The 13579-nt window shown below is 36.5% G+C and overlaps 1 long non-coding RNA gene across 1 annotated transcript; it reads right to left on the bottom strand.

Moving 5' to 3' along the window:
- Positions 1-11489: 11489 nt before the first annotated feature.
- LOC145051249 (uncharacterized) lies at positions 11490-13189 on the bottom strand. The gene is made up of 2 exons (XR_013683484.1): positions 12860-13189; positions 11490-12564 (listed from the first exon to the last, which is right to left on the bottom strand). It is a non-coding gene; the product is annotated as an uncharacterized LOC145051249 (long non-coding RNA).
- Between the last annotated feature and the right edge of the window lie 390 nt (positions 13190-13579).

The following is a 13579-nucleotide window of genomic DNA, read 5'->3' as shown; positions in this document are numbered from 1 at the left end:
GCTCGTTGCCCTTCGAAAGGTCCTTGAGCCGAAGTACTTCCCTCCTCGTTCTTGAACTTTCTCTTTAGTGGCTTTGGTTGGGATTCTTGGGGGCTAGGTATGCAGGAGTTGGTTGTTGCCGTCCATTGCTAGGATCGGGAATCTCGATAGGGCTCCTGCTAACATTGGCTTTGTTAGCATTTAGATGAGTCATGACAGCTGCTACGGCTGCTGAGAATGCATCTTGGAACGTAGCTTCATCGAATAGGAGAGTCGGTTTCTTGCTAGCAGATTGGTTACGTTTTTTCAGAGGCATGGTTTTTCCTACTCGGAAAGGAACACAAGTTGATGAGAGACGATGTTTAACTCTAGACATATCTATCCTTACTATAATAGGCATAAATATTCCCACGCCTCGGATGTTGGTTATTTGAGTGTCGACCTACATCCCTATGATGTAGTCCGGGTATTCAAGGTAGAATTAAGAATATTGGAAAGCCATAAGATGGGAATCATTCCTACTAAGTTATCTCTATGCTGGAAAGGTTCACTCTCCGGCTTGGAAAGATTTGAGGGAAGTTCGGAACGAGGATCACAGAAGAAAAGGGCTCATGAAAACTTATGGCTAAACACCCTCAATCGAGGTTTTGAAATCCGATCTAATCATATTACTTGCGACGGGAAAGGCAATTTACCTAACACATAGTGTGAGTAGCGTAATCACTAACTCACTAAATTGTATTATTTTATGGGTGTATTAACGCGACGAATACGAGGAAAAGACACCTCTCGGGTTCCATGTATTGGCTCCCTCTGTCTACCTCTTATCCTTGACTAGGACCGGCGTTGGTTTTCTTCGGATAGTTACTTAGGGTTCTCTTCTCGTGAAGACATATTGAATTTCTACTCCGTCTAACTTCCGATCCTGACTTTGAGTGTCATCGCTTCATGATGGATGACTGGAAATCTCAGAAGTTCAGGCGGATTTCCCATCAGTGTCCCTAAAAGGTATAGGCACTTGGTAGTTTCAATAGTCTCATCCTGGTTCATTTATTCCCGAACTAGAAATCTTCTCAATGAACTTCTTCTGGGTCTGAATCAACTCTTCGGTCGAACACTGAAGTGGATAGGGTTTCCTACAGGGTTCGTGCGAGAATGGAAATGTCTAGAGAATCCTAAGAGATTATTAACATTTCACTGGGTGATCCATATCGAGTCCTGCTACAATTACATAGGGTACACGAATTATATGTAGCTTAGATCCGGTAGGCCTTCGAATATGTGATACTACTCTATATCCACATCCCAAAGAGGAAAAGGAAGTAGAGCGAAACCACACATTCTTAGTCTATGGGATCCTTATTATATATAACCTTGGAAGTATACCCTCTGTAATCATAGGTATATCAATAAGGATCGTTTTAGTTTTTCACACAAGGTTATCTATGGATCCTAAAATACCCCTATGGCATTTTAATTTCTTCTTTGATTCTTAACTTCTAAATATGATTTTGGGATTAATGTGAGTCTTTTAGTATTCCAAAATACTCCCATAGTATTTTAAACTTTATGTTTGGCTCTATCATTCCTAGTTGGTAAGTTTCAGATTCGTTGCAACACCACCATCACTCCCAAGCACACATTGGTCGCATCTCGAATAAATGTAGTTGATCAGGTTATATATATTCCAGCATACGATTACATAACTGCCTAGGTTTGACGATAATGGTTAACATCCAAAGACTTTTATTTGTTCTTCTTGTGATACTTTTGTTTAAGTGTTTAGATTTTGGATGTTCTTATACTTTGGCAAAATATGGTTATATTTTAAAGTATAATTCTTCGTCAGAGTGTTTTATCCCTATGTATTTATAGGCTGTATATCTTTTATGAATTGATATACTGAGCTCACTATAAACAATGCTCTAATACCAATTTGTCACACCCCAAAACTGGAACTGCGGAAACGTTTTGGGGTGGATGACGTCCTGTCAGGTATCACAACATATGCAATATAGTAATCAAAGTACAACAACCATTGCATTAATAGTAATAATTTTACATAGGTTACATGTTATAGTAATATCAAAGTAATTACAGAACATAACATAGATGCAACTCGGTACTAGGCTATCTCCAAAAAAGCTCCCGGGATGTAATTCATCCAAGACTTTAAACCCTAAATCTAGCATATGATAATCAATATTAACATAATAATGGGTTTAAGATATTACCTTGATTGTTATGTAGCAATAATAGTCACAAATCTTCCTTGTAATGACTTTAGAAAGCTTAGAGTCACAAATGTCACTCTTCTAATGGCTCACAAACACCAAGAGCAAGAAGATGAAGAATAAGGAGAGAGGAGGTTGCCCAAAATGTGTGGAAACCCTAGAGAACAAGTTCACCACGTTTTTGGGGCTTAAGGGTTCTTTAAATAGTGAGGCTATTAGGGTTATCTAACAAGGAAACCCTAATTTGGATGCTTAGGCCCTAAGCAACCCATGGACTCCTTCCTTAAAGGCCTAGGACGATTTCTAATGGGTTTCCCCATAGAATTCGTCCACCCCTTTAATATGGAGTCCATTAGCTCAATATTCAACTATCACACAATTGACAGTTGTAGTCCCTTAAGTTTAATTAATATCTTTTAGCCACAAACTTAATTCTTATTAATTCTTGACTAATATTAATTAAACAATATGATTTCTCCTTTAATATATTATTCTCATAATATATTAATAAATCATAATTAATCCTTTCTCTCCATAATTCATCCTATCAAGTTGCTTTGGTGAAGGCAACCCAAAAGGACCATGCACCATCGGGTCAAGTACATACCAAAATAATTATGGACTTAGACACAAATCCAACAGTCTCCCACTTGGATAAGTCTAATAACTATCCTGCGTATGACTTCAGATCCTGATCTGCAATCGTAGCTTTCCAAAACCGCTGTCAACTCTGATCTTATCAGATACACGTATCCTTTAGACAAGGGATCATATATTCCTCCATTCTAGATATCGTATAGATATGAGACATGAACTTAATCATTCTCTCTATATTATTTCCCGACTTCCAATTTATGATGACTGACAACAAACTACAATTGAACCATCAATTTAGTCCCGGCTTGGCCAAGCACTTAGGTGCCATCATTAAATCATCAAGGGGGCCAAAGATATCGCTTTTATCCTACTTTGGATAAAAGGAACGGATAAACTTTGACTCAATGCTCGCTTGCACTCACTTACCGAATCACACACAACAATATGTTTTATAACACCAAGTTACTGGTGCGTTTACATATTATCAATGTGCAACCGACTCGCAAGATACAACTCACACATCTCGGTTTCAAGAATATAGGATGTTATTGTCTCACAAATCACTCATGATACAATTCATGAAGTGATCCAAGTGAGCGTGGGTTTAATCCAATTCTCAAATCATATTCATAAGAACTCATGAACGTTGCAGCAAACATTTGCTTATGTCTAATACACTTTAGACAATCGACACACCAATTCACTATAGTCTTCATTCGTACCTACTTCCATCATATGAACAACTATGGCCCATTCGAATAATTTAACTGTTCTGAACCAATTAAATTATTCAGGAAGTCAAAACATGCAAAGTGAAACACATGAATAATACTAATCCCATATGGCTTCAAACCTTTGAGTAAAATATAACACCTTTTATTTATCACCATATCGATTACTCATTATTTGTTGTTTCGGGTAATCAACTTCTTACTTGAATTATTACTACACTTGTCCCATGCTCATAGCATGCACACAATGCTTACCTATGGTTCTTACTTTGTGAAATAGATCAAATGAACACATTTCCAATCATACTCATTTCACAACTCCTAATCCTTTTCACAAGTGAAAGAATATCAAATTCTTGCCACTTATAGAGTATGCTAGATTCTAACATTTTATGCAATGATCATTTTGTAATATCACCGCACTAAGGTCACAATGACTATTGCCAATGAATTACAAAGCTCTCTATCGGAAATTGTTACAAGACAATTCCATAGATGTGATGTCTCTCACTTAAAGTACATTCCTTTGAACATCCTTTTGCATAAAAGTTTCTAATCTAGACATAGATTCTTAATATCCAACTCCTAATATGGAACCATTGCCATATTTTCCATATGACAACTCATTCTTAATAGAACCTTTTCTATTCATAATAATGTCGATATGGTCCATCCAATACTATACTTCCAACTACTCACAAGCGACCAATCCTCAGCGAGCTTTGGATCGTCCTTTGATAGTTGTTTAATTATCTTAGTCAAAACCAATTCTTGTCCTTTTCCCCTCTAAACGCGCTAGACATTTGGAAAATTTTAGAATGGTCAAATATTATAGCATTCGCAATCGATCCTATACCCGAAGCGTATGGGACACGATAATAAAAGATACGATATTTTATGAATCTTTTGCCATAATATTTTATATGTCATGTTCTCACAATTCGAATTATGAAGAGGGATGCCATAATCATAATCGAAATTTGAGAATGCACTAGGTATCCTTGACTAAATTTATTAACATTCCACAACCTAAGCCTTTAGATTTGAAATGAAGCATAATATTCTCTCCCTTGATTATAGCAAAACAACTTTTCAACCCTTGCGACTTTCCAAAGTATAACTCTCTTTTTCTATAATTAATATTGCTAACTTGCAATACTTTCCATAATAATCATACAAGCACAACATTTATGCTCCCACTATCATGATGATTATTATCATATCATCATAACACTTATGCTCCCACTAGCTTTGACATGTATTCAGAAACCAGCTTAACTTCCAGAAAAACAATACCTATTGAATTTCTTAAGTTCATATTTCTAATACCTAATGCTTTGATAATCTTTTATCTAGGCTTCTCAAACTTATACACCTTTGCCTTAGATAGCTCATATATGTGTCTAAACAATTCAGACTAATTGCCAAATATCACAATTCGAATCATGGAAAGGGATACCGTAACCATAATCGAATTCGAGAATCGAATTTTCACAATTACTATCTTCTTAAAATCTCTCTTAGTGAAAGCATTTCCTCACAGTCATTTTCATGAAGGAGGGAATCTTATGACACTTAGATTTTAATGGTGTATGTGTTCCTATCCATGTGAATTTGTCAAAACCAAAGTTTGCGACAAATCCAAACTCATATGGACCGAACTTTCTCAATCTTGATTTCTTGCCTTAGGGTAACACGAGTGCCCACCATGTCTTCCAAGTAGTTAAGCAACTCACCTTTTCTTATCAATGTACTTTTCATTGATCAAGGTCCTTGCCTTTTACGCATTCAAATGAGAACTTATAGAACTCACATGCATAATTAGCTCAATTGGAACGACACAGAAATAAGATAGTGTCAACACGATAGGTTGTAAACCTCAAGTCGTGTGCTAGTGATGTTCGATAAGGTTTATTCTTGATTTGTTCTTGAAACCTTTCAAGACCATTAAGACTCCCACTGACTCCTTGACATATAAGATTCTATTGTCAATAAACATTTCTTGACAAACAAATATTCAAGAGTGTTTGGAGTTTACTCTTGAGAGTGAAAGTAAAAAAGTGAGGTACTTTGGGGAGTAAACTCATGCTTAAGGCATGAGTTTACGGTTTTTGGGGTAGTTTACGACCCAAAAATAAAAGTTTGGTCGTGAACTTCTAAGCTACGTGGTATTCGCGGTTTTGAAATTTCAAGACTCGAGGCGTTACATTCTTTCACCCGTTCATTTAAAGAATAATTATTGTAATAGTCAAATGAACTTTAAATTTGTTAAAAACAAATAGAAATGAAATTGACTTATAATATGAAGTGATTGACTTTTAGGGTTTAACCGAATGAAAATTTCGGGTTGTCACAACGTATAAGTTAAACGTGCCCGAGCTGATCCTGATTAGGCTTGGGCTCGGCTTGACTCGTTTGCACCCCTATTAACAACCGTTACGACAAGAAGTTATGATATCGTTCTTAGAAATGGATTGGTTTGGTCCTTTACCATACCAAATTCCTATGCCACGTAATGACCCTTCGCCTTAAACAACCAACTAACGAAACTTTCGTCACTCATAAGAATAAACTAGATACGAGCCTCAGAATCGTCTTTCGCTTCAAAACCTCAGAAGTACCCATGCGAGGAGTACCACGTATTCCTAGCTTATTCCGTAGACAAGAAACTTAAAGTGAAAAACACCAGGGATATTTTGAAAGTCCATGACTTCCCGAAGTATCCCCAGCAGACCTTTATGGAAATACTACATATGCAGCAAGTCAAGTTCAAGCACAGAGGCTAGAGACAAATACGGTTAACATATCATTATTAAGTGAATACGTAAGAGTGGTATATAAATAAGATTTTATAGAACTAGGATGTTTGCTTCCCCCTATCTCCTGTTCCTTGTCTGGTAGTGGACCTGGGGCAGAGTCACACATCCAACCGTCTTATTAATCTTAATTATATACAACTTGTATACATGAGTATTGATAGATGGACCAAGTATGAACCCTACCATGAGCTTCAGGACAAAGCTGTTCAGGGCTACAAGTGAGAACCTATGATTCGGATGAACAGAGTAAACCGAACACGTATGCACTTTACCGATCAGAACATCAGATCCAACAGTGAAGATCTGGTAGATACTGGAATGTGTGACTTTCTCCACATTTCGTTTTCCTTGTTTGGTTGTCGATTTAGGGCAGATTTACACATTCAACTGTCTAATCGATATGTATTATATATAATTTGTATTCACTAAATGATCATAGAAGGAATAACTACAGTTATATTATTTATTAAGAAAATATAGGATTTTCTGGAGGAACATGCGAACTTTTCCAAAGAACAAAGAGTATACTTTTTATAACAAAAATACTTATGAACTCATCAAATTTAATGTTAACAGTTTGTAAACCACTTGTATTCTCAAGAACGTTAGTAAACAGGTACCTCTCAGGTGTTCCGAAGATAGAGCTTTACGTCTTAACTTTTGGTGTACTTTTAATGTATTTCAAGTAATGTTTTGAACACAATGTAAAAATTATATTATCAATGCAATGGTTGTTGTTACTTTGATTACTACGATGCATGTGTTTTGATACTTAACGTGAAGTCATCCACCCCCGGACATTTCTGCCGTTCTGGTTTGGGGGCGTGACATAATCAGGACCCGACCCGGTATTCATGATGTTGATGTGTTCTATAGGTTATAACAATTAATATACATAACATAAAATTACACTTAACAATTAAGGATACAAGTAACCTATTATGGATCTATGACTTCACATTAAGGTAACATATTATAAACTACAAACCCCAGAAGAAACCTACTATAATCAAAATTCATATATAGGTTAAGGTTTACATTTCTTTGAATTGTTATTGCAAAAAATTCCTTTGACTCATTCCCCTGTAGACCTTCATAAAGCTAACAACAAACAGATGATGCCTCTAATGCCCCACACCCAAAGCTAGGAACTAGAACAACAAGAGAGGAGAGAGTAGAGGGGATAATATTTTCGGCTAAGGTAATCTTCAAAGAAATGGACGAAATTTGCTAATCAATGACCCTTATATATAGCTGCTAAGCAAATCCAAAAACCCTAGATTTGAACATAAAATGATATTATTTCAAATCATAGTAAGTCTCTACTTTCCTTTTATTAAACGGAACATTCTCGAAAGCCTTGCAAGGCATCCAAAATCTCTCCATATGAAGAGGTTTCCAGAACCTTTCATTTTCTTAACTATTAAGCAATTACAAAGTGGCTCTTGCACATTGAATTAAATCTAATTGAACCTAAGATTCTGTTTCCAGTTTTTGATTTATGATGACATCATCAGACTACTAATTCAACACATCAATTTAGTCCCTATTTGGTCAACATTATAATGTCAGCATCAAATCATCAAGGGGCCCAAATATATCGCTTTTCATGTTAGGGTAAAATAATAATAAATTACTTTGACTATATCGTAATACACTTCACTTACCAAATAATTCATAAAATTACTCTTTATAACATCCTATTACGAGATGTGTTTAAGCAAAGCAATGTACAAATGATTCATGAACTATGAACTATATATCTTCGCTTGAAGAATAATAGATATTATCATCTTAGAATTACTCGTGATCAAATCGATGAAGTAATCTCTATGAAACGTCCCATAAAGAGTGACATAAAATTTTCATATCTAGATTAATAAATCGTTAATACATATCATTTACATAACCCAAGGTAATCAAGATTTAGCAAAACATCATCGAATCAGAGTAAATCACAGAATGCAGAAACACGTGTTGTGCTCTACAATCATCCTGAGCACTTCCATTTGAAAACAAAAGTACCTGAAACATAAACTGAAAACCATAAGCACAAAGCTTAGTGAGTTCCCCAAGATACATCATACCATACAAACAATATAACGGGACACACCCAAATGAGATACGGGCCCCGCCCACACTCAAATAACGGGCCTCACCCAACGAGATACGGGCCCCACCCACACTCAAATAACGGGCCCCGCCCAATGAGATACAAGCACTGCCCATACACGAATAACAATGATATATGGGCCCTGCCCACACTCCCATAACAATGAGATACGGGCCCTGCCTATACTCGCATAACAGGCCCCGCCCACTAAGCATATAACCATATAATCATATAACATTCAAACACATGCAAAAATCACAAAGATAGTAGCATACTGTACAATCATCGGGCCCCGCCCACATACAAATCATATATGCATAACCTGATACTTGCATACAGAATAACCATTAGGCCCCACCCAATAAGCATACAAAACACATACACATACAAGAGTCACGCAGACATCTATCACTCTACATAGCAAGCCGTGGGTCGTTTTCGTACTTTCGATTCGCCTAACATAGCGAGGACACTCACCTCACACTGCTGAATCACACAGAAAGAATCTTTGGCTGCTGGCCCGTAAGAATTCTCGTGCTATCAATCACAAGTTAAACATCCATCAATAATCGGATCCGACCCACACTAAGTGTCCAAAGTAGGGTAAAAGAACTTTTTACCCTTTTCATAACTTGGCCCAAAACCAAGGACCCATTCAACAATCCAAAAGCCCAATTTCGAATAAACATCCAAGGCCGAAAATAACCCATGGTCAACCTTGGTCAAACTTCTTGTCAAATTCAAAGTCAACAAGCCATATTGACCAAACACGCCGTGTTTCTCCTTGAATACGCCGTGTTTCTCCTTGAATACGCCGTGTTCCTCCCTTATCCAGATAATCGGGAAATCCCCAACCCACGCAGTGTTTGTCCGAGATTCAACAACTTAATATATTAAGATACTATCTTCGATTTCAAGAGCTCTGAAGCTGAGATCTAAACCAAAATGAGACTTAAAAGGGTAAAGTTTCCATCTTTACCCATAGGGATTACCAAAAAGGGTCCAAACCCAACCAAAAAGGCTTGATATAGAAAGAGCATAACCAATAAACACTTGATCCTTGAAGACATAACCCCAAAATGCAGATATGACTTCCTTGAGCTAGAAAACCACGTTAAGTTGTCAAATTTGCATTTATGCATGCCTAAATGAAGCTCTGAAGATCTTCTCCTCGTTCACAAGGACAAACAATAAGCACCTGGGACCTCTTACTAGCTCAAGAACACCACCAAGAGACTTAAAGATTGATTTTAGGGTTTTAGTGTCAATGAAGGATGGTAAGGAGACCAACTCTTGCGGCTTAAAGAGATTATATAAGGTGCAACATCCTAAAAATTAGGGTTTCCTTCCCAGCTTCCAACACGTCGTGTTTAGACACCAACATGTCGTGTTGACCTTAACGAGAACCACGCTTTTCCTCAACTAGACACGTTGTGTTGGTTCCTCCAACTCGCCGTGTCCAGACCTCAAAATGGGATTCATTCCTTATAGTTGCTCCTCAAGATTCCGGGTGTTACACTCTAAGCGTGGATTTATCCGATACTTAAAATCCCCATTTTCCATGTACTCATGAATATTGTAGCAATCTTTGTGTGACGTCTAATCTCCATAGACAATCTATAAACAATTCATGACAGTCTTGATTCACTACCTAGTTCTAAAAGTATAAATGCCTGCAAAATTTGAATAATAGAATATTTTTCTCTCTTTTCAGGGTGCCAAATGAAGGCGTCAAAAAGACTAAGACGGAGAGCATCCGGACAAAATTCTATTCGGTAGGTTCGGTTACAACAAGAAAGTTACTTGTGTAGGTTCGGGTACAATAAGAAAATGTTTTAGATACCAACGAAAAATGTGGTTTCAACATTGGCAGAGTACGAGCATTTAATCTCACTTTATTGGCAAAATGACGGTGACGATTCTATGTAGACTAATGGTCTGTTAGAAAAAAAATTTATAATGGCACTCTAGAGAGAGACCGATTGATGGTTTGTAAAAGTGGCATTTGGGGTAAAATCTTTCATCTTCACAATGATTTTAATTATTTGAATTTGGACCTTCTTTCGATGTTTTCTATCAAAAACAATAGGTCTAGATGGATAGAATTCAAGGATGGCAATTTCTCAGCGTCCTACATCAGGTCCATAAATGATGATGTTTTGTTAAAAGGTAATACTTGCAATACTATTTGGAATCACATTGAATCTGCCAAGGCAAACATCATAAGCAATCATCTTAATTTGTATGTTAGGCTTGGTCATCTATACACCAGATTTAACCTCCATAGAATTGGGATCCCTTTGCAATCACCTATATGCGCCCTCTATACGTCTAGCAATGAAACTGAATAACAGTTATTTATGGACCACCCTAAAGTCATTGACGTCAGTGTGATTTTGCATCATTTGTGGAGGGTCATCCCTATTACTAGTGTGTCCATCACAGATTTGTTTTTGAGGTTGGACAGCCTCTGCTCTGATGGCCCTGTTCTGGATGACGTAGATACGGCAACGAGGTTGTCTTCAGTTGGAAATCCAGGAGCAGCAAAGAGTTAGTAGCTGACATCCAACCTTGGGTTGGTTAAGTATTATGGCTAGAAAAGAAGAATAGTTTTGTTAGTTAATCTGCTCTACCAATACTCGCAAAGATTGCCTCAACTACTAGTAACTCTTGCCTCTGACTAGCTTTGTTTTTTAAAAAAAACACCATTTTGTTTAAAAAAACATCATATAAATAATACCCACTTATATTTTTTGAGAGATATTGAGCATATTCAATGTCTCAGTAGATGTGAAATTTTTTTTCGTCTACAAAGTCTGGACTGACATTTTCTAATACGGGAAAGTATTGAAAGGTTAATACATTTGAAATGTTCTTCCTTTATGAAACGTGTGTTTGCATCTCATTAGAATAGATTATGAGTAATGTGAAATATGTTTATAGGATCTTGTGGTATTCAAATTCATATACATATGTTTATAGGATCTTGTGAAATATCATTAGAATAGATTATGAGTAATGTGAAATATGTTTATAGGATCTTGTGGTATTCAAATTCATATACATACACATACAGATACACATTTTGATATATATATTTGTACTCATACAAATTCCCTGACAGAAAATAAAACAAGTTTTAAACAAAGATTAATCCACCCTGCAGCCAAAGAACACTGTATCTGCTACTTTTATCAGCAAAGACAAGTAAAAAGCTTGTGTAGTAGATGTTTTGTACTTAGGCTTTTTTTAATCGATCGAACTAATTGATGTATCCCGATATAGAGTCCAAGTTGGCCTCTGTTATAACAAAAGTTCACGTTTATTGTTTTCACGGTTTATCTAATAAATTAAACCAAACAGGCCATATGATGCGTGGAAACACCAATTAGGGAGCCGTACCCGTATCTGAAACGTGGGGGAAACAGAAACGCCTAGGAAACAGCTGGGAAACGTTTCCGGGACAAATCAGGAAATCCAGAAACGTTTCTGTGAAGTTTCCTCAAAGTTTCAATTTTTTTTTGAAGTCCAAAAAGGGTAATGGAGTAATGGGTTATACTAATCGATATAACCCTACAAGTACAAGCCTAAACCGATCGCTGCCTCGTTGGTAAATTCCAATAGTCACATCAAATTCATTACAGAATCTGAGTCTGATAGATCTTAATCACAATTCTGAGTTTATACTCTCAGCACCAAATCTATCGTCTTTCACTTACTATGGTATGGCCCGCTTTTCATTATCAGCCATTGATCTTGATTCGTTACAGACTATCCGTATCATAAGCAACCAGAGGTTGTTGAATTGGTGATCAAGGCTTTCAAACAGCTTCATAAGGCCAAGTTTCTTGCTATAAACTCAGATGTTGTGAGGTTTCTTTCAGGTCTTAAAGTTAATGTTGAAATTGGTGTAGCAGCTTCATGGAAGATTCGTTGGATTGACTGCTTATAGGTGTTGAAGAAATCAAGAAATCATTGTCATGTAAGGTTACTTACAGGGGAGCCATTCTTTCTTCTTTACGCTAGGCTACTGAAACATACAAATGTTTTGTCCCATCATCTCTGGATTCTTCTCAACCATCCAATTCATCCTGTTTATTAGAATGAAGATTAGTTAACTTCTTTTGTTTTTGACAAAAAAAACTTATTGAAAAAGCTATGAGTTGAAAAATTAAAATCACTAAAACTAAAATCTCTGTCAGATTTTTTTGCTTTTAGGAGATCTAATACTCGATCCCCACATATCTGCATCTTTAGTGATATTTAAGCAATAAGCACAGATCAGATCTGCAACTTCCGTCAGGATCTCCATAATCTCCAAACAGTATTAAGTAAGAATGGAACTAGATGTCAAATTTAGACTAATGAAACGTTATATAAAGTTACCTTTCCAAGCATAAGATACAGGGGCCTCGGACAAACCCACAAAACCAACTCTTGAAATGTTATGAACACCTAACTGATACGGATCTGATTCTACTAGGCTGACAACAGAATACAGATCAATGTATAATGTGACTGACTGGCGAACAACACAATCTTGGAAACACCAAAATGTATATGGCGGATCCTTACTAGCAGTACTTTTTGGATCTATTGTGCATGATAAAGAAAAAAAAAATCGACACATGAAACTCTTGGTGATTATCATGGGTCGATAACTTAATGAAAACAATGCATGATTTTCATATATGTAAGAAACGATTCTGATCTAGATTGACAGCCGCTGCGAAATCGTGTTGAAATGAAACTGAAGATTGTATATATAATGGTTAAGAAATGTTTGGGCGTAACCCTATAACCCTGATCTCTAGCGTTGGTGATTTACATCAACCTCCCCTACTATTGTAGATATCTTCACATAGAGCCCAACGGTTATGCAAAATGACACTTTTGTTGCTTGATGAATTTTGTAGCTTGATGAATAAAGTGGTACTTGATTTTTTTAGTTGATGAATAAACTACTCCTAGTTCAACATGTGTGACCGGACTTGAACTGTTCGACCTAAAGTAGGGAAGGCAAGATCTGATATTGTTAGACTAGAAATCTCTTGGTAATGACAACACTACTCCTTGTTTTATTTATTTTTTTGGAAAAACATTTGC

The sequence above is a fragment of the Lactuca serriola genome, chromosome 5, assembly GCF_051521515.1.
Source record: "Lactuca serriola cultivar US96UC23 chromosome 5, Lser_US96UC23_V15, whole genome shotgun sequence".
In the NCBI taxonomy this organism is placed as follows: Eukaryota; Viridiplantae; Streptophyta; class Magnoliopsida; order Asterales; family Asteraceae; genus Lactuca; species Lactuca serriola.
This window is presented reverse-complemented; position numbering and strand designations above follow the sequence as displayed.